Source organism: Eptatretus burgeri, chromosome 12 (genome assembly GCF_056783735.1).
Source record: "Eptatretus burgeri isolate ZD-2024b chromosome 12, Ebu_testis_v1, whole genome shotgun sequence".
In the NCBI taxonomy this organism is placed as follows: Eukaryota; Metazoa; Chordata; class Myxini; order Myxiniformes; family Myxinidae; genus Eptatretus; species Eptatretus burgeri.
Window position 1 is genome coordinate 15,106,341 of NC_140972.1, and position 21,203 is coordinate 15,127,543.

The window sequence follows — 21,203 nt, forward strand, 5'->3', positions numbered from 1 at the left end:
AATACGTATAAAAAACAACCATTGGATACGCCTGCGAAAAACCGTGAATACACACAAAAAACATGAATATGCACACGAAAACCGTGAATACGCCCGCGAAAAACCGTGAATACACGAAACGAAAACCCATCTAATACACTTTTGAAAAACCCATGAATACGCACATAAAATCCTCGAATATGCCAACAAAAAACTGCTCATAAGCCTGTGAAAAACCATTAATATGCCTGTGAAAAACCATGAATGCACACCAAAAAAAACCTCAAACATGCCCATGAAAAACCATGAATACACCTGCGAAAACTATGAATACCCCTGAAGCGCAGAATACAGGTCCTTTGGACCCTTTGCGATGTTAGTTGTGCTATAAAGTTGTTATCTAAATGCTTATTTGCATAACCGCTTATTGATGCTTCGAAAACATAACAAATATTTTTTGTTATTTATTATTTGTTTTTTTTCAGGTTCGTGGTAAAATTTGAATTCATAACGCCAGCTGAGTTTACAGATTACGGGTCCGTTGGACCCAGTTATAAGTAGCAAGAATTAGTACCTAATTTGTAGAAAATATTTTCTAGTGAATTTAATTTAGCAGAGCACGTGTAAAGTAATACAAAATAAAAGAAAAATACATTTTTTTGTTTTTTTTTTACAACAATCACATTACAAATCCCGGGTCTAAAAGACCCATGAATGCATTCACCGGAGTTTTTTTTGTCTGGCTGCTTCCCCTAGCATCCAGTCATGGGTCCATTGGACCGACCCAAGTTATATTTAGCAATAATTAGTACCAAATTTGCATGAGATGTTTTTCCAATGAAGCTTTGTAACACGTAGATACATCACAAGTCATCTTTGATGTATTCACGTCATTTACAAAGCTTATGTGTGCCTTCTCCATGTCGTTGTTTCATGTGTATATTTGTTTTCTGCATCTGTTATTTTCTTTTACCATGTTTGAAATCAGATCAGGATTTCCATTACTTTGACAAAAGTAAGCATTTTCTTTTTTATATCTACATTATTTACGGCTAAATACCTAATTTGCATCACAAATAAATTCAAAGGAACACATGTAAAACACAAAAAAAAACATTACAAATCCCGGGTCTAAAAGACCCACTGACTGCATTCACGGGAGTTGTTTTACTTTTAAAATATTAGATGGGTCTTTTGGACCCGTTGCGATGTTTGTTGTGCTATAACTTTGATAACCAGCTATTTGCTTGACATTTTATGGATGTTCCTAAAAGGTGTTTTTTTAATTTTATTCATTCAGGTTCGAGGGACAAGTTCGAATGCTACCCCTACTATACATTCCATGGGTCCATTGGACCCGAATTATATTAATCAAGGATTACTCCCGAATTTGCATGAGATTTTTTCCCAGTGAATTTCATTTAAAAGAGCACATGGAAGACGACACACAAAAAAATAATACATGTTGTTGTTTCGTTTTTTTACAATTACCGCCTCCCAAAACCTGGGTCTGAAGACCCATCGCAGGGCAATCTTGGAAGTTTTTCATTTCTTGGTCAGAGGCATACACACTAAAAAAAAAAAAAAAAAACTCAAACATGCCCATGAATAATCATGAATACGCCCGTGAAAAACCATGAATATGCCCACGAAAAACCGTGAAAAGCCTTTGAAAAACCACGGAAATGCAAAAAAAACCCACAAACAAACTGTGAATGCTGAAGCACATGGCCACGAATGTCGAAGTAGAACACATTTACAAACTGAATATGCGGGGTCCACGAATAATGGGGTCTGACAGTCTTGTAAAATTATATTGAGTTAGGTTTTTAAACAAATATCAATTTCATTTAATATATCAATTTAAAAACAATTTTCGTTGTTCATGTTTTTGTTGTGGAAGGATTTCTTATTCAACTGTTCAAATATATAATCACAAGACATTATTCCAATTCTAGACGAGCTTATTTTCTCCAAGCATTTCTTTTTATTAGGTTCGTCCAAGTTTTGTGTCGAAAATTCAAATATCGGTCTTCGAATAATTATAAATTACCAAATGAACTCTTATTATGTAGTTTTATGTACATATTGTTTTGTTATATTTCACATTTGTTTGTATGAGAAATTGAAGCACGAAACAAACCAAACCAAACATTTGGAAACATTCCGCCAATTTTTGATTCTTGGATATGCTGCAAAAACTTCTGAGTTGATGAAATATCTTTGTTAATCTTAGACAGGTAACCAGAGAAATGAATGAGCTCTTCAGGAAAACTTTCTTCCAAATCTGAATTGTACAACCTCTGCAGGTTTGCAGCAATATGTAGAATGCAAGCGGTACGAGGTGTTCACAATTCAAAGAACAACCGATACCGTTTATGAAGTACTGTGTAAACTTATTTTCTGCAGATGAATCCAGCAATAACGGAATCCAAAATTACTACAAAAGTCATTACGTGAAAGTTTTCTCAAGCAGAGAAGCTGACTTCACCTTCAGAATCCTTTTCATCAAAAAAAAATGTTTCCATGTCCACCGACTTCAATTAGCCTCTTCCTTAAAAGCATCGTATTTGTTTGCAAAGATTCCGCGAATGTCACCAAGCCTTCATATAGTTGAATGATTGTGGACGGTTCAGCTGTCTCCTTTTGCAATGTCTTGCTTGTGGTGTTGAACTGATGAAGCATTGTGTCTCACACAATTCCACAAGATGGCGAACTCATCTTTTTCCATCTTGTTAGCCAAATCTGAAGCTTCAATGCGTGTACGAGGTGTGTGTCTCATCGTTGTTTGTGGAAATAGCTTGTATAATAGAATAAATGCCTCTATAGCTTTCCTTCAATGCTCGTGTTGCTTCACATTTGACTGACCATCTTGTACCTGACAAAGACTTTGGTACAACACCACACAGCGAATTTGTGAGTAGCTTCCAGCGATGGGTAGATGCTGAAAATAAATTGTAACCTGATTGAATAAATCCAAAAAATTAAACAGCATTGACATAGCTTTTCGTGGCACATTAACCACCAAGATTTAATGAATGTGCTGAACAAGGAACAAAATGTACAAGTGGATTTATATTTATTTATACCCATTGTTGAACTCCTGAATATTTTTGTTGATCTCCTACATAAGACTTAAGTGCAGGGCCCTTTCAAGTGGGAGGTCTTAACTCTTAAACCATGGCCTAACTGCCCTATGCCTTAATCCGGCCATGGATGCGATGCCCTCTTTAGGTTAGGACAGGTGTTTTGATTTGGCAATGGTGCCAGCGATAGCTCGCCAACTCTTCGAAGGACACAGTGGAATCTTTAACGTTCACCAACTAATGCCGACAGACACGACACCACCCAGTTTTGTCGTCCATCCGAAGGATGGCACACACATTGATGAATCACCCTGCCTTTGAAACATTGTGATGACGGTTTATAGCTAGGTCGGGATTCAAACCCAAGCTAGACAGCTTGGATGCGAGTGTGTGCACTTCTGTGCCATCCAAACAGCCCTATATCAGCAAATTGTAATGGAATCCTTTTTGAAAAACTATGTTTAATAAAAAATGTAAACAGAACAATGGAGCATGATTTGACTTTGCTGTAGCTTCTGAGACTGAATACTTTGTTTACCACAAGGCTCCAGCTTGCATAAGGCAGACCAGCTGGGTTGTTATGTTTTGCTTTGTCATTAAACAGAGTGAACTACAAGGAATGTGTTGTAGTCGAGATTGTGTTCCTCTCATAAGCCATTATATTTTATCCCCCCCAAGGCTGTGCAAAGGTAATCAATTTCCCCTTATTTTTCTTCCCGATGCTATAGGAAAAAGAGAAAAGATACAAAGTTCATGAAATTCCAAAATAGCAAACAGGCAAATCTGAACCTTCAACAGGCAAAGCTGTACTGTGAACATCAACTCGATGAACAACAGCACAACCAAGCTGGACCATGTCTGACTTATAAAAGGGTAAACATATTGTTGTGTTCATGTGGAGGGATGAGTGAGGGGTCAGAGATAGAATTAAGGCCTTCACCCATTTCACATTTACAATAAAGCTTGATTACCATTTCCCTCTATGAAGGTCAAAGTTGGGTGCAAAGTTGTCCTTTATACGACCACTGGGGGGGGGGGGGGTGTTGTTGTTACAATTGTATAGCCCCAGACAGTTCTCTCGAACAAACCCATGGCACAGAGACAGCCGATCGATCGTGCAGGAGCGACTGAGAGATCCTCCACATCCAGGATGGTTTACCCTTATCTTCTCACAAAGTCAGGGCCATGACAGAGTGAGAGTGAGTCAAAGATAAGAGGGAAAGCGCCGGTCCATGGGGACCAATCAGCACTCTTTCCATGACCGTGCTGCCCTGACGAATCCGGGAAGCAGGGAAGAATTGGCCCCAGACTTGCATTGTGGGGATACAACCACTGCGAAGAGGTGTCCCCGATAGTTGTGGGGGTGGTGTTGTACGATTCAGTGGTTAGACGAGAGAAGGGTGTCTCGTCCTGTGTTCCCCCTTGTCTGAAATTGGTCCAGGTCGGATCAAACCTGTCACGGCAGTGTCATGGAGCCTCTAGGGCCTTCTGTACAAAGGCCCACTAGATGGTGGCCTATAATTGGCTCGGTGTCACTTCCCACTGTGGTGGATCTCAATAACTCAATTTTCCACTCAGGCAAAGTACATCAAAAGAGAATCTTTAATTCGTATTTTCAGAGGAAGAACATTGATGGCAAGACACGCAATGATCTCCGCTAATTAAATCAGAATGACAGGAATTTCCGTCTGTATTGAAACCAGGGAAGGGTGGAGGGAAATTGGGGGCCAAGGAAAGACCAGAAAAGATGGGAGGGAATGTGTGGGCCAAGAACACAGCTTGAACTTTCTCATAGATATTGCATTAAATTAAGTCGAGTGCAGTTAGAAGCAAAGGGGAAAGATTCCTATGGAGGAAATCCATTTCTACACCACCCACCTGTGGGATTGGTGAAGAAAGACACCAGCAAGCCAGAGCTTTGATTGGCCCTGGCCCTCTTACACACGCGCAAGGGACACTTCCAGCAGCAGCACCCATGGTTGACGTGATTGGCTACTGCTAGGCACATGGAGTGCAGATTTCCCACCATGCTGGAGTGGAGAACAGGGATGGGATGGGACAGCGTGATCCAGAGAGGAGGGGATGGAACAGGGAAACCATAAAAGCAAGGCAAGCCACGACCAAAGGGTTGTTTTTGGGCCTTGAGGACGAGAGGAGAGAACTCTAGCCCACCGTCTGCAGTGGTCACCCCATGCTAATCTCCTCGCCTTGTTAACTCTGCTAACGAAGGTGAAGGAGGTTATGTTTTCAGCCCTTTGTCTGTTTGTTTGTGTTTAGGATATCTCAAAAAGTTGACGACGGATTCGGATGGAATTTTGTGGACAGGTCGAGTGTCTGACACAGACGAACTGATTAGATTTTGGTGAAGATCCACATCCGGATATGATAATATTTTTGAGTGATTCTTCACCATTGAGAGAAAGGGCCACAAACGACATATAGCATGATATTTCAAAAATGTATTGAGCCCGATATGTTCTCCTGGATCAGGCATTGCATGGCAGAGGTATGCACTCTACTGAGTGCCCTTCGAGTTTCTTAAATGCTTTGCTGCCAGTGCTTGCACTCTGCTGCCCTGCAAGCGCATATTCCCTGAAAACCTGGCGTAGTTCTATGTGTATGAAGGTTGTGCATGTGGTGCGTTCGTCTATTACATTCTTGCCTTGCTTAACATATTTATCATGCTTGTCTGTCTGTCCGTTCATCCCGATGTTCGTTCCATTCATTTTCCATCCCATCTGAATGAGCTATTTATATTTACCAAGCTCATGAAGTAAAAAGCGTGGTCATGCTTCTAAACATGGAAACGACCGTAAAAATGACGATGACCATGATGAAGTAAGCGATTCACTTTGTCCAGCTGTCTACAGAGACAACTTAAGTTGTCAGAGAACAACTTAATTTCAATTGAATGTTACATTTTGAACACTGGAGAACATGAATCGAAACACAGGCTTGCAGTTTAGCAACACCTTGGCGGTGAATTTGGAAAATTGTATGAAATGTCGCCCCAAACGCACGTGCGGACAGAGCAGTGAGCCAATTTATTTTACCCTGCGTGTCAAACAAAATTGAAAATCATTCCGAACAGGGAACAGTTTATAGGCATGTCTTAGAGGATATAAACAACAAGCACGGATAACTCATGTAATGTGTTGAAGAAGGTGGTGTAAAAGACACTGCGTCAACGCTGAAATATACATCATGCTTGGAAATGCAAAGTAAGAGTTTTAAAGATCCTCCCCATGTCCTTTTTCTCAAAACAAAAGAAAAATAAGTGTGCTTTGAACTCACGAGTTTCTAAAAAGATGTGCTCACCTCACTCATTTGTCTTGCCACTTAACGGTCCATCTTAATTATATTACTCAACAAAATTATGAGTTATATTAATCCTTGTGAAGGGAGGAGTACACCTTTAAACAGGTAATTGGTACACCTTTAAACAGGTTATTGGTACACCTTTAAACAGGTTATTGGTACACCTTTAAACAGGTCATTGGCATGCTCTTAAACAGGTCATTGGCATGCTTTTAAACAGGTCATTGGTACACCGTTAAACAGGTTATTGGTACACCTTTAAACAGGTCATTGGTACACCTTTAAACAGGTTATTGGTACACCTTTAAACAGGTTATTGGTACACCTTCAAACAGGTCATTGGCATGCTCTTAAACAGGTCATTGGCATGCTTTTAAACAGGTCATTGGTACACCTTTAAACAGGTTATTGGTACACCTTTAAACAGGTCATTGGTACACCTTTAAACAGGTTATTGGTACACCTTTAAACAGGTCATTGGTACACCTTTAAACAGGTCATTGGTACACCTTTAAACAGGTTATTGGTACACCTTTAAACAGGTCATTGGTACACCTTTAAACAGGTTATTGGTACACCTTTAAACAGGTCATTGGTACACCTTTAAACAGGTTATTGGTACACCTTTAAACAGGTCATTGGCACACCTTTAGAGTTATCTATAAAACACGCACTTACCGAGATAACTGAGATAAAGGATCTGAATGTTGAGTGTGATCATAGCTTCCAGATTCGCAACAATACAACCCGTCGCTTTGCTGATGGGAATATAAGTGGGGGAGGGGGAAGAGGGAGAGAGGAGGAGGAGGGAAGAGGAGAGAGAGGAGGAGGGGAGGGAGGAGGAGCGAGAGGAGGGGGAGGGAGGAGGAGCGAGAGGAGGGGGAGGGAGGAGGGGCGAGAGGAGGAGAGGGAGGAGGAGCGAGAGGAGGGGGAGAGAGAGGAGGGGGAGGGAGGAGGAGCGAGAAGAGGAGGGAGAGGAGGAGCGAGAGGAGGGGGAGGGAGGAGGAGCGAGAGGAGGGGAGGGAGGAGGAGCGAGAGGAGGGGGAGGGAGGAGGAGCGAGAGGAGGGGGAGGGAGGAGGAGCGAGAGGAGGGGGAGGAGGAGGAGGAGCGAGAGGAGGGGAGGGAGGAGGAGCGAGAGGAGGGGGAGGGAGGAGAAGCGAGAGGAGGGGAGGGAGGAGGAGGAGGGGAGGGAGGAGGAGCGAGAGGAGGGGGAGGGAGGAGGAGGAGCGAGAGGAGGAGGGAGGGAGGAGGAGCGAGAGGAGGGGAGGGAGGAGGAGGGGGAGGGAGGAGGAGCGAGAGGTGGGGGGAGGGAGGAGTAGCGAGAGGAGGGGGAGGGAAGAGGAGCGAGAGGAGGGGGAGAGAAGGAGGAGGAGCGAGAGGAGGGGGAGGGAGGAGGAGCGAGAGGAGGGGGAGGGAGGAGGAGTGAGAGGAGGGGGAAGGGAGGAGGAGCGAGAGGAGGAGAGGGAGGAGGAGCGAGAGGAGGAGAGGGAGGAGGAGGAGGGAGGAGGAGGAGGTGCGAGAGGAGGAGGAGGGAGGAGGAGGTGCGAAGGGAGGGAGGAGGAGGTGCGAGAGGAAGGGGGAGCGAGAAGGGAAGAGGGAGAGAGGTGGGGGAGGGAAGAGGGAGAGAGGTGGGGGAGGGAAGAGGGAGAGAGGTGGGGTGAGGGAAGAGGGAGAGAGGTGGGGGGAGGGAAGAGGGAGAGAGGAGGGGGAGGGAGGAGGAGCGAGAGGAGGAGGGAGGGAGGAGGAGTGAGAGGAGGGGGAGGGAGGAGGAGCGAGAGGTGGAGAGGGAGGAGAGGGATAGGGGCGGGAGAGAGGGAAGGGGCGAGAGAGAGAGGGATCGGGGTGGGAGAGAGAGGGAAGTGGCGTGAGAGAGAGAGGCAGAGGGGTGAGAGAGAGGGATAGGGGCGGGAGAGAGAGGAAAGGGGTGTGACAGAGAGGGAAGCGGGCGAGAGAGAGGGATAGGGGTGGGAGAGAGAGGGAAGTGGTGTGAGAGAGAGAGGGAAGGGGTGGGAGAGAGAGAGGGAAGGGGCAAGGGAGAGGGATAGGGGTGAGGGAGAGGGATAGGGGTGGGAGAGAGAGGGAAGGGGCGGGAGAGAGAGGGAAGGGGTGTGAGAGAGAGGGAAGGGGGCGAGAGGGAGAGAGAGAGAGAGAGAGAGAGAGAGAGAGAGAGAGAGAGAGAGAGAGAGAGAGAGAGAGAGAGAGAGAGAGAGAGAGAGAGAGAGAGAGAGATAGGGGTGTGAGAGAGAGGGAAGGGGTGTGAGAGAGAGAGAGAGAGAGAGGAAAGGGGCGAGAGAGAGGGATAGGGGTGTGAGAGAGAGGGGAGGGGTGGGAGAGAGAGAGAGGCAGAGGGGTGAGAGAAGCACAAAGGTGAGAGAGGGAGGGGAGTGAAGGGAGGGAGAGGAGGAGGGGGGATTCCGGCAGATGTGACGCCAAGCTGAACGTCCATCCGAGAAACATCACACGACATTGATGAATCACCCTCCCTGTGAAACACTGGGATGACAGTTTATAGCTGAGTCGGGATACGAACCCAGGCAAGACAGCTTAGAGCGAAACTGCGTACTTCTCGGCTCTAGTGCCATGATCTGGCGATTCATTGATTTATGAAAACAAAATTGATCTGAGCAGCAGTTCCAACTGCAAAATGAAAAAAATATATTTTTAAAAAACCTTTTTCAAAAAAAAAAAAAAAAAAAAAACATTTTAACCGTGGCCAAATGGCACATTCTTTGACACTCTTTTCTCACCTCAACCTCCAGAAAGTTGTATGGTGGAGGAGGACAGCGTGAGAGAAGGGAAGAGAAGGGAAGGCAGAGCTAGAGGGGGGAGAAGGCAGCACAAGGGGGGAGGCAGTGTGAGGGGTGGGGGGGGAAGAAGGCAGCATGAGGGGAGGGGAGGGGAGAAGGCAGTGCGAGGGGTCGGAGAAGGTAGCGTGGGGGGGGGGGGATTAGGATGATGAGGATGAGTGTACAAAAGTGGACGGGTACATTTCATATAACTTTAAAGTATTCGTGTACATAACTTCAAAAAGAAGAAATTAAAAAAACATCTCGCATGAATTTCCCAGGCCTCCCGTCTCATCAATTACATACACAGGCATTTCACTACCAAAGGCAATTTTTGTCACTTGTAATGTTTATTTACTTCACCTAACATGTGAATTACATATCCATCAGTTTGTTCATAAATCCTGTATTCGCACTCAATTAATCCTTGAAAAGTCAGACGAAAACCAGAAGTTGTTTTTATTTATTAAATACTTCACTATTTTCTTTCCTCTGCATTATGAGAACATACCTTCATTGGGCGGTGTGATCGCTCTAAACCAGGCCGCGGGCCACTGGGCCACGTTCGGGCCACCTCGCGGGCCACACCCCCCTCCCAACCCAAAAATATAACAAACACCTAAAATCAATGATAATAAATGTAATTGTAAATTGAACCTCAAGACCTTCAGCCACCTGAAACGACAACAAAAAAATATTTAAGACCAAGTTAAGTGGACTGGAAGCGAAAATAAATTTCTATAGTTCTTTCATCCCCTCTTCCTGTGCAGGCTGGAGTTCCTCAAGGTAGCGTTCTGGGCCCTGTTCTTTTTCTGGTTTTCATCAATGATCTCTCGGACTCTCTGGAAAATCCTCTATTTCTCTTTGCCGACGACTCCACCCTCTGCCGTACCATCTGTCATCCCTCAGACCGGCAAGCAGCAGCTTCTTCGCTCACTGCAGATCTGGATAAAATCACAAACTGGTCCAACACGTGGAACATGTCTTTCAATCCAGACAAATCTCACACTCTCACTATGTCTCTTCGAAAGGACCGTTTACAAAACCCCCCCATCCACTTTCTCAACAATCCTCTGGAAGAAGTCTTTTCTTTCAAGCTTCTAGGTCTCACTATCTGCCATGACCTTTCCTGGGAAAGTCACATTTCCAACCTCGCCTCAAAAGCCAGTCGCCGACTGGGAATCCTCCGTCGTGCTAAGTCCTTCCTCGGCCCTCTTGAGCTCCTGACCACTTACAAAGCTTTTGTCCGTAGCCTGATGGAGTACTGCTCTCCCCTCTGGGCTGGTGCTCCTGCCTCCCACCTTTCTCGGCTTCACGCTGTCGAAACCAGGGCATTTAAGATCATCGGCATCTCCCGCAATGAAGCTGAGTCTTTGGGCCTCTCACTCAATCACCGCAGGTTGGTCGGTGGTCTTTCTGTCTTCTACCGACTCCTCCCCAGCCTTGCCCCCCCCTGCTCTCTCTGCGATTTGTCCCCACCACATTTCCACAGGGCGCTCAAGGTCCGCCAACAACCCCCTTCTGGTAAAACTACCAAAATCACGAATCACTGCTCATCTTCACTCTTTCATTCCTCTTTTTTCCCGCCTTTGGAATAAACTTCCTCACTCTATTCTTTCCCATTCTTCCCTCCAGGCTTTCAAAACAGCTGTTCACCACCACCTCTTATCTTCCCCCATCCAAATCCTCGATCTTTTCTACCCCCGCTTATCCACCCAAGCCCACTTCCTTCATTTCTCCTGCTTTCCTTCCTGAAAGTCCCTGAAATGTCCATCTTCTCTTCGCCATGTTCCCCGTCCCATCCCCATCCCTCTCCCTTCCACAGTTCACCTAATGTGTCTGTTCCCCACTGTTTTGTCCCTTCCACTCCCGCCCCTCTTGTCTGATGCCTCCTTGCTGTGAGTTATGTGTTAGCTCTTATACGAGCCTCGACCAAGGTATACAAAAAAAAAATTATTGTGACGTACAGAGACTGTGATATATGTGGACGAATCATATGTCCACATATGTTAAATATGCCGTCGGTTCAGAAAAAATGTTTCACGGGCCGCACCTCATGGAAATCCGGAGAAGGCGCCGCGGGCCGCACGGGAGGAGCTCCAAAAAAAAGTTCGCTGCCTGTGGAAATTATGTTAATGAACTCTGAAGAGAGAGATATTAAGCTGTTATGGAGGATAGTGATGGATAGACATCTCCACATAGTATTCACACATCCATTCAATTTACTTCCTTTCTATTAACCCAGATTCATCTTATAGCTTCCTGTGCTATAAGAACTGCTCAAATAAATGACACTAATGTCGAGAAGTTGATGGGAGCCTTTGAGGGGTTTCCATATGATAAAGTGCCAGTATTTTATTGTGCAGCGTTTATTGGAAGGTGGTTGCGTGTGACATCTCAAATGTGTTTGCTTTCTCCATCGTCAATGAAAACCTGAGTGCCAAACCTGGAGTAGTTACGATTTGTGAAACAAGATGGCAAAAAACAAAAAACCAATGCCACCCGCAGGGTGACCCGTATCTTGCCAAAAGGTGACCACGTGTGACTTCTTTAAGGTCACACTGAGGTGAACAGAGCTGCTATCCACCAGGAGCGACTCCTTGAGGAATATCTGCCTACGAGAGAGTCCGATGAGAATCGTTCTACAGAGTAACCATGAAAAATATGCGTTTGCCTCATAACGTCACCAAATGACGTCATAATGTCTCAAGCTTGACATATCTAGAAAGCACTCATCGAGGTGTTTAATTTGAGGTATGACACGATATGGTTCCTAAAACTTGAAAATTTGACCTTGTGGTCAAATATGTTTGACCTTAGGAGCTAACCATGAAGGTCAAGGCCAATCGCCACCAAAAATTAATCAGCTGAGCAACAGACCATGAACTATATTCCCATGAAGTTTGAAGACGATCCGATCAAAATTACTCAAAAAATAAGGGTTTCGTCGACTCCCCTGATTTGCGACAAAGTGACCTTGACCTTCAAAATTTTATGCGCTGAAAGGGACCTCTATAGGCCTCTGATATGCGAAGTTACAAAAATTTCCAATGATAACTGTGCTCTGCAGAATTTTTTACACGTGATTACAGACAAACAAAAAAAAACATACAAACTGACTAACATATCTTGCAAAAACTTCGTTTTGGCAACATAAAAACAAGCTGCTTCGGGAACGCCCCTAAAAATTCTCCTGAAAGGGGCGTAACCCACATGACGTCAACTACAGGATTACAAAAGCTGCACGTTAATTACTCGGGTTGGTGGTCTACGTGATTGTATTGGCTTTCTGTGTGTTTCCACATTCGATTGATCGACTCAATCGCTTCGTTCGTTTCTGCTTTTAAAAAATCAAACATTTGCTTTTGAATAATGGATGACGTGGACTTTGATTTGTCTGGTAGCGACGGTGAGTGTGAGAGAAATGAAGGATTTTGGTCTGAATCACATGGAGAATTGTCGGATAACGTCGCGTTTGGTGAAGTTCAGGCAGCTGTAAATTAAGTACGGCCTTACCGGTTCGAGCCTGAAGCAGGACAAGCAGAGGAAACTGGCGATGGAATTCCCGGAGTTCATGATGATCGGGAGGACATCGAAGGAAGACTTGGCAATAACAACTGGTTAGACAAAATCCTATTCGTAATTCAATAATGTAAATTCGACTTGCATACTACTCGATATCAGAAATATTGTAGTGACGTGACATGACCAGCTCAGCGCAGCGGACATGTTGTACCGCGGCGAATGAATCGCAAGCAAGGCCAGCGCATGTCATCGGCCATGTCTCTCCGCGCATAAAACGAAGCAATCTCGCTGTCCGGATACGATGAAAACTTGTGTGCCGAACACACCTTGCGACACAATTGTCTGGAGTAGTCCGATAAATCTGACGTTCTGTTGTATTTTTATTTATTTTATTCCTACTGTCGTCATGTAGCGCCAGTAGAAAACAATGAAGAAAAGAGGATAATAAAATAAAGCTACAGCACGTCAGATTTATCGGACTAGTCGGACGGACGACGGATTTATTGGACTAGTCTAGACTCTAGAGTTGACAAGTAACTTGTATTAGCATGCACACAATGTACAAGTCAATGCGTAAGAGTCCCGAGGATATGAGGCCGTGTAATAGGACAGATAAATTTGTCTTTCATAGTTGTGCCAACATATTTTTCCCTGTTCATTTATTACAGCATTTTGGCTAAATGTTAATGAATAGCAAGCCAATGGAAGCAGTACCTTCACTTTAGAATAAACCCAGGTATGTCGAGTGCAGCCATACCTGGCTTGCATGTATGTGGAATCGTACCTATCCCAGCAGGCTGGTTTCAACGAACAATTCAACAAGCTGCAAAATGTGGGTGCAGGTTTTTCACATGGTTTGATTTTAAAATTATCTCCTTGCGCCTTGAAATGATGCAATATTAATCTTTAGTAGTTTATTTGTATGTCCCTGTAAGTTAATTTTTTTATGGAAAGGTTCAATAGTCACATTTTATATTTTGTGTATATGGTATAGCTCTTTATTGTGCATACATGTATTGGATTTGTACACGACTACGACAAGGTAGTAAAGGGATAAATAATTGCCTCGTGATTGTTGTGCATACACGGCTCAGAGGCAGAATTTATTTTCCGCGAAACAATCACAGGAATTAAAACGATCAGTGAGATAGCAAACACATGTGCACAATGCATTTGTACGTACTTCATACGGCATGTGACATCTAGTCAATCCACTGTGTGCGAGTTTCTGCAGATGACGTCAACGCTGCGGTTCGCTGAAGTCAACTTTTTTAAGGGGCGGGGCATAGCAAGTTGTGAAAAGCACCAGAAATTTTCGAAATATTGGTCTAATTATCCCATTTTTTTTTAAACATGGGTGATTTCTTCACTAGGAAGGTCAAGTTAATATATAAATAACCAGACAGTTTTGAGTGTCATGGGACCTTTAATGATCGAGCACGCATTCATGTTCAGTCTTCAAATGTACACCAGAGGCCTGTGCGGCCCATTCCAAGGCAAGGCATTTCTGATTGGGCAGGAGGAGGGATGGTGGCTTAGGATCCCTGCGAGCTTATGAACACCTCATTTTTCACGATGAGCATTTTCCCTATTAATTATCTTCAAAAGAGGTGTTTAAATTTACCCAGTTTTTCATCCATGCACTCCCTTGGATGGCTCTCGCTCTCGTCTGCTACCTCCATCTCACTTTTAATCAGCATCAGCAGATTCATTTTCATGGCGTTTGAGTTCCATGTTCACACGTTCATCTTTTTCAGCAGTAGCAGTGATGGTGACAGTAGCATCATCACCTCCTGCATTAGTGTGTGAAGCACCTTTTGTGGTCGAGAAAAACCCACTGTCTACCTTCGATGTATCGGCGAGTTCAGCTTCCACTTGATTCTGCTTGTCTCGTTTTTCTCTCTCGCTTTCTGTCCACCTCCTTTGGACATTTTTTTTCATTTTCTTTGTTTGTTTTTTTCTGAAACAAAAAGTAAACGTCATCATGATGACAGTGGAGTTATTTATAGTACAGAACAGAACAGATTACCAAGTTTGGACCATGTCCAGACAGCTATTTTCATTTGTAAGAAGAGAAACTGCATAAAAACATTTTATTCACTCAATTTTTTGGGACCGGTCAAGAACTGGGGCTAAGAGAAAATGCATCATCCCCCCCCTCCCCCACCCCAGTTATAATCTGCCCCAGCCCGGAGGTAAAACACTTCATTCCGCAAAACACATAAAAGAAGAAGGGCACTCGGTAGAGCGCATACCTCCGTCACATAATACCTGATCCACGAGAACATATCGGGCCCAATGCATTTTTGAAATATCATGCTATACATCGTTTTTGGCCCATCTCTCAATGGTGAAGAATCACTTTAACAATTAAATAATTCTTGTATCCAGATCCGGATTTGAGATATCATGAGATATCATGAGCAACTTTTTGAGATATCATGCCATGTATTAACTTAACCCCGTGTCTCAATAGTGAAGAATCATTGAAAACATTATCGGATCTGGATCCGGATTCAGATCTTCACCAAAATTGAAGCAATTCTTCCTTGTCATTCACCAAACGTGTCCACCAAATTTCGTCCAAATCCGTCCCAAACTTCTTGAGATATCATGCTATATATAATTTTTGATCCGATTCTCAATGGTGAAGAATCACTTTAAGAATTCTAGTCGTTGCATCCGGATCCGGATCTTCATTAAAATCAAACCAGTTCGTCTTTTTCGCACACCCAACCTACCCACCCAATTTCATCAGGGTCAGGTCAGGTATGGGAGCATGTGCCAGAACAGCGCGTCGCTGCGTCCACTTTCCGCCGGTACTCCGGGGGCCTCCGTCTGGCCATCCCCCAGGCAGATGCCAGGCCCATCCCCATCTCCTTGAGATGATGGTCAACCTGCTGCAACCATGAGGCACGTGGTCGGCCCACTGGCCTCCTCCACTCATGAGACTCCCTCGCTGAGAGAATCTGGTGAGCAGGATCAGCGTCAGGAAAACGAGCCACATGTCCATACAGCCGCAGCTGACGCTCACGGACTATGCAGGTAACAAATCTCATCCGAGTCTCTCTCAGCAACCGCTCGTTGGACACAAAATCCGACCAGCGATAGCCAAGGATTCTCCGAAGAGACCTGGTACCAAAGGAATTAAGTCTCCGTCTCAGATCCTTGGTCAAAGTCCAAGTCTCGCACCCATAGAGCAAGACTGGAAGTACCAAGGACCTGAAGACTCGGACTTTCGTCCTCCCGCACAGGTACCGGCAGCGCCACACCCCATGATCCAGTGAATCCATGACTCCCCAGGCCCGACCCAGACGTCTATTGACCTCCGGCTCACAACCTGCGGAGACATGAATATCACTGCCAAGGTAAGTGAATCTATCCACGACCTCAACATCCTCACCACAAACAGACACAGACAGGACAGCAGCATCCAAGATGTCACCGAAAGCCTGGATCTTTGTTTTGACCCAAGAAATCCGTAATCCCAACGGCTCCGACTCCTCATTCAGCACCTCGAGGGCCCCCAAGAGGATGTCTAAAGTCTCCGCAAAGATGACTGCATCATCTGCAAAATCAAGGTCCGAGATCTTGACATTGCCAAACGATGCACCGCAACTTGATCTCTCCGACATCCTCCCAAAAATCCAGTCCATACAAGTGCTGAAAAGTGTGGGGGCAAGTACACATCCCTGACGAACTCCAGTAACAACTGGAAATAAGTCAGAGGCGGTACCACCACACTTCACAGCACTCTCAGTACCAGAGTAGAGTTCAGACATCAGATCGATCAGTTTCGGTGGCACCCCACGAAGACCAAGAATCCTCCAGAGGACATCCCGATTCACTGAATCGAACGCTTTACAGAGATCAACATAGGCTGCAAGCAGCCCCTGCCGAAACTCTCGTCTGCGTTCAGTGAGGACACGAAGAGCAAGGATACGGTCAATCGTTGACCTCTTTGGTGTAAAGCCTGACTGCTCTGGACGCTGGTGCTCAAGCAGATGGTGGCGAACCCTATCAAGAATTATCCGAGCAAAGACCTTGCCCGGCACTGAGAGCAGCGTCACCCCTCGGTAGTTGTTGCAGTCTTGGCGATCACCCTTCCCTTTCCAGAGAGGGACAACAAGGCCCCTCTTCCAGTCAGTTGGGATGATGCCTGTGTTCCAGGCAGAGCACAAAACTGCATGCAACGACGCGAGTGCAGCATTTCCACCAGCCTTGAGAAGTTCAGCATGGATGCCACAGATCCCTGGAGCTTTGCCCCGTTTCAACTGGTTCACCGCAGCCCGTGTTTCCACAAGCGATGGTGGACCACAGTTGATTCGAGGGTCAGCAACAGGGATTGTAACACCCTTGACGTCCAACTCGACAGCTGGGGGATCAGCCTGGTACAACCGCTCAAAGTAACCGGCCCAGCGGGCCTTCACTTCAGACTCCTCTGTCAAGAGCCTACCACTCTCTGCTCGAACTGCAGTGCTCCGAGGGATGGGCTTGGATGAACGTAATGCGCGAATTCCCCTGTAAGCGGGACGAGAATCACCTGTCCACAGGTGATGCTCTATCGCACATAGGCCTCCTTGTCCACCCTCAGTGCACGTACAGTTTTACGCCTCAGCTCCCTGAACAGCTCAGCTCTGCCATTCAGCCTGGCCCTGCGACTCTGGTCAATGGTATCCAGTGTCCCTTGAGAGACAAAATTCTTCTTTGCCCTGCGGTGAACTCCAAGGCATCCACCGGCAACATCAAGGACGGTGGTCTTGAAGGTGCTCCACAACTCTTCAGGACCCCCAAAGCACCCAGACCCCCAAGTGTCCACTCAGCCTGTTCGCAAACTCCTCAGCTACTCTCTCATCCCTGAGCTTGGCAACATCCAGCCTAGGCTGGGATGGTACCATTCTCCAGGATTTAAGGTGCAGCTTTAGAGTTGCTACAACAAGCCTGTGGTCAGTATTGAGGAACTGAGCACTCCGGTAGACCCTGCAGTTCTGGATCATCCTCCAACGACCGTCAATGAGGACATGGTCAATCTCCTTTGCCACACCGCCAGCGTTGGAATACCAAGTCCAGCGATGAGCTTGCGGGCGCTGAAACCATGAACCAGCCACCCTAAGTCCATGACTTCTTGCAAAGTCAAGGAACTTAGTGCTATTCTGGTTCATAGTTCCTGACCCATGGGGACCAACACACACCTCATAACCATCCCTATCAGTTCCAGTCGATGCATTGAAATCCCCCAAGACTAGAAGTGTATCTCGTCTGGGGCACTGATCAACCACAGACTCGAGTGTGGCGTAGAATGCATCCTTCACGGTAAGATCACTCGCCTCAGTCGGAGCATAAATAGAGACCAGGGAAATGACACCTAAGGAGTGACGAATCCTTAATCTCATAATACGCTCGTTGACCGGTGTTACCTCAATTATCATTGGGGTCAGCTTATTGGACACAGCTACAGCAACTCCTTGGGTATGGTAACCATCAGAGCGACCAGACCAATAGTAGGTGTAACCACCCACCATTATCTCGCCGCAATCCGGTCTCCGAACCTCAGAGAGAGCTGCAATCCCGATGTCCAAACGCTTGAGCTCAGATGATAACAGAGACAGGTGATCATCCTCTCTTAGGGATAGGACATTCCAGGCACCCACCCGAAGGGACCGCCTCAGGTTAACCCAAGGAGACCGCCGTCTGGTGGACGACACCTCAGCACCACTCCGACACACTCTCCCGCAATCTGACCCAGGGATGTTACCCCGTGGTTTCCCTCCTATCAAAGATTGGGGGTCCCGAAGGCTTTGCCCCAATCCCATCATCCGGTGAGCTGCCCTGCGAAGGGAAGCTGCACAGGAGGTACTCCCACGGAGTGGGTTTTCAGATTTTTTTGCGTTTTTGCGTTTTGCGGAATGAAGCGTTTTACGGTGGCTGGAGTGCAAATCCTGCCACCAACCTCCTAATAAGAAGTAACCCAACTGCAGGAGGACGTCCGCAGACACAGTTGGGCACTAGATATGGATGGCCGTTGGCTCACAAGGAGCTCCTCCGCCCTTTGACAGGTTTTGTTTTTAATCCTGCTGGGTGTCCATATCCAAACACCCTCCTCACCAGAAAACCTGGTGGGGGAGACGGTTTAGTCGCCGACAACCCGACCATGGAACAGGTTAGTACAGGTTTACATGGTACCTGTAGCAGGTCACAGATCGAACCTGACCTGACAAGAATTTCATCCAGTTTCATCCAGATTTCATCCAGATCCAATTTCATCCAGATCCATTAACAACTTTTTGAGATATCCTGCACAAAGACAAACAGACACACAAACAAGAAAAAGACGTCGTGCAGAGCACGATACTTGCAAAGTCCATAAAACAAATTTGACATAAAAAATAATTGGTGGTTGAATTCAATGACTAAATGTGCAACTCCTCTTCAAATTTCAAGTGAATCGGATGAAAATTGGCAATGTTTGAAATTCGGCCTATGTTGACCTTTTGGTTGATGTCAACCTCAAAGGGCAGAAGAGCTCCTTGTGAGCCAATGGCCATCCTTATCTAGTGCCCAACTGTGTCTGCAGATGTCTTCCTGCAGTTGGGTTACGTTTTATTAGGAGGTTGGTGGCAGGATTTGCACTCCGACCACCGTAAAACCCTTCATTCCGCAAAACATTCAAAAAGCATTAAAAAAAATCTGAAAACCAACTCTGTGGGAGAACCTCTTGTACAGCTTCCCTACGTAGGACAGCTCACCGGATGACGGGATTGGGGAAAAGCCTTTGGGACCCCCAATCTTTGATGATAAGAGGGAAACCTTGGGGTAAAATTCCCGGGTCAGATTGCAGGAGAGTGTGTTGGAGTGTTGCTGAGGTGTTCTCCACCAGACGGCGGTCTCCTTGGGTTAACCTGAGGTGGTCCCTTCAGGTGGATGCCTGGAATGTCCTATCCCAAAGAGAGGATGATCACCTGTCTCTGCTATCATCTGAGCTCAAGCGTTTGGACATTGGTATTGCAGCACTCTCTGAGGTTCGGAGACCGGATTGCAGCAAGATCATGGCAGGTGGTTCCACCTACTATTGGTCTGGTCACTCTGATGGTTAGCATTCCCAAGGAGATGCTGTAGCTGTGTCCAATAAGCTGACTTCAATGATAATTATTGAGGTAACACCGGTCAACGAGCCCATTATGAGACGAAGGATTTGTCACTCCTTGGGTGTCATTTCCCTGGTCTCCGTTTGTGCTGCAGCTGAGGCGAGTGATCAAACCATGAAGGACGCATTCTATGCCACACTCGAGTCTGTGGTTGATCAGTGCCCCAGGCGGGATACACTTCTAGTCTTGGGAATTTCATTGCATCGACTGGAACTGATAGGGATGGTTATGAGATGTGTGTTGGTCCCCATGGGTCAGGAACTGTGAACCTGAATAGCACTAAGTTCCTTGACTTTGCAAGAAGTCATGGACTTAGGGTGACCCATTCATGATTCCAGAGACCACAAGCTCATCGCTGGACTTGGTATTCCAACGCTGGAGGTGTGGCAAAGGAGATTGACCATGTCCTCGTGGATGGTCGCTGGAGCATGATCCAGAACTGCAGGGTCCACCGGAATGCTCAGTTCCTCAATAATGACCACCAGCTTGTCAAAGCAACCCTTAAGTTGCACCTTAAATCCTGGAGAATGGTACCATCCCAACCTCGGCTGAACGTTGGCAAGCTCATGGATGAGAGGGTAGCTGAGGAGTTTGCGAACAAGCTGAGCAGAGATTTAGGGGGTCTGGGTGCTTTGGAAGGTCCTGAAGAGTTGTGGAGTGCCTTCAAGACCACCATCCTTGACGTTGCTGGAGGATGTCTTGGAACTCACCTGAGGGTGAAGAATAATTTTGTCTCTCAAGGGACACTGGATATCATTGACCAGAGTCACAAGGCCAGGCTGAATGGCAGAGCTGAGCTGTTCAGGGAGCTGAGGCGTAAAACTGTACGTGCACCAAGGGTGGACAAGGAGGCCTGTGAGCGAGGAATCTGTGAGGGGGTAGAGTATCACCTGTGGTCAAGTGATTCTCATCCCGCTTACAGGGGAATTCGTGCATTGCATTCATACAAGCCCATCGCTCGGTGTACTGCAGTTAGAGTGGAGGGTGGTAGGCTCTTGACAGAGGAGTCTGAAGTGAAGGCCCGCTGGGCCGGTTACTTTGATTGGCTGCACCAGGCTGATCCACCAGCTGTCGAGTTGGACGTCAGGGGAGTTACAATCACTGCTGCTGACGCTCCAATCAACTGTGTTCCACCTTCCCTTGTGGAAACACAGGCTGTGATGATCCGATTGAAATGGGGTAAAGCTCCAGGGATCTGTGGCATCCATGCTGAACTTCTCAAGGCTGGTGGAAATGTTGCACTCGTGTCGTTGCATGCAGTTCTGTGCTCTGCCTGGAACGCAGGCATCATCCCTTGCTGACTGGAAGAGGGGCCTTTTTGTCCCTCTCTGGAAAGGGAAGGGTGATCGCCAGGACAGCAACA

General features: G+C 46.2%; 1 protein-coding gene across 1 annotated transcript in view; it reads left to right on the forward strand.

Moving 5' to 3' along the window:
* The first annotated feature begins 5,182 nt into the window (after positions 1–5,182).
* Positions 5,183–21,203, forward strand: part of ADAMTSL5 (ADAMTS like 5) — a 161,845-nt gene continuing 145,824 nt past the window's right edge. The window contains exon 1 of the mRNA XM_085849649.1: positions 5,183–5,294. The gene's annotated coding sequence lies outside the window, so the exon portion shown is untranslated. The remainder of the gene's footprint in view (positions 5,295–21,203) is intronic.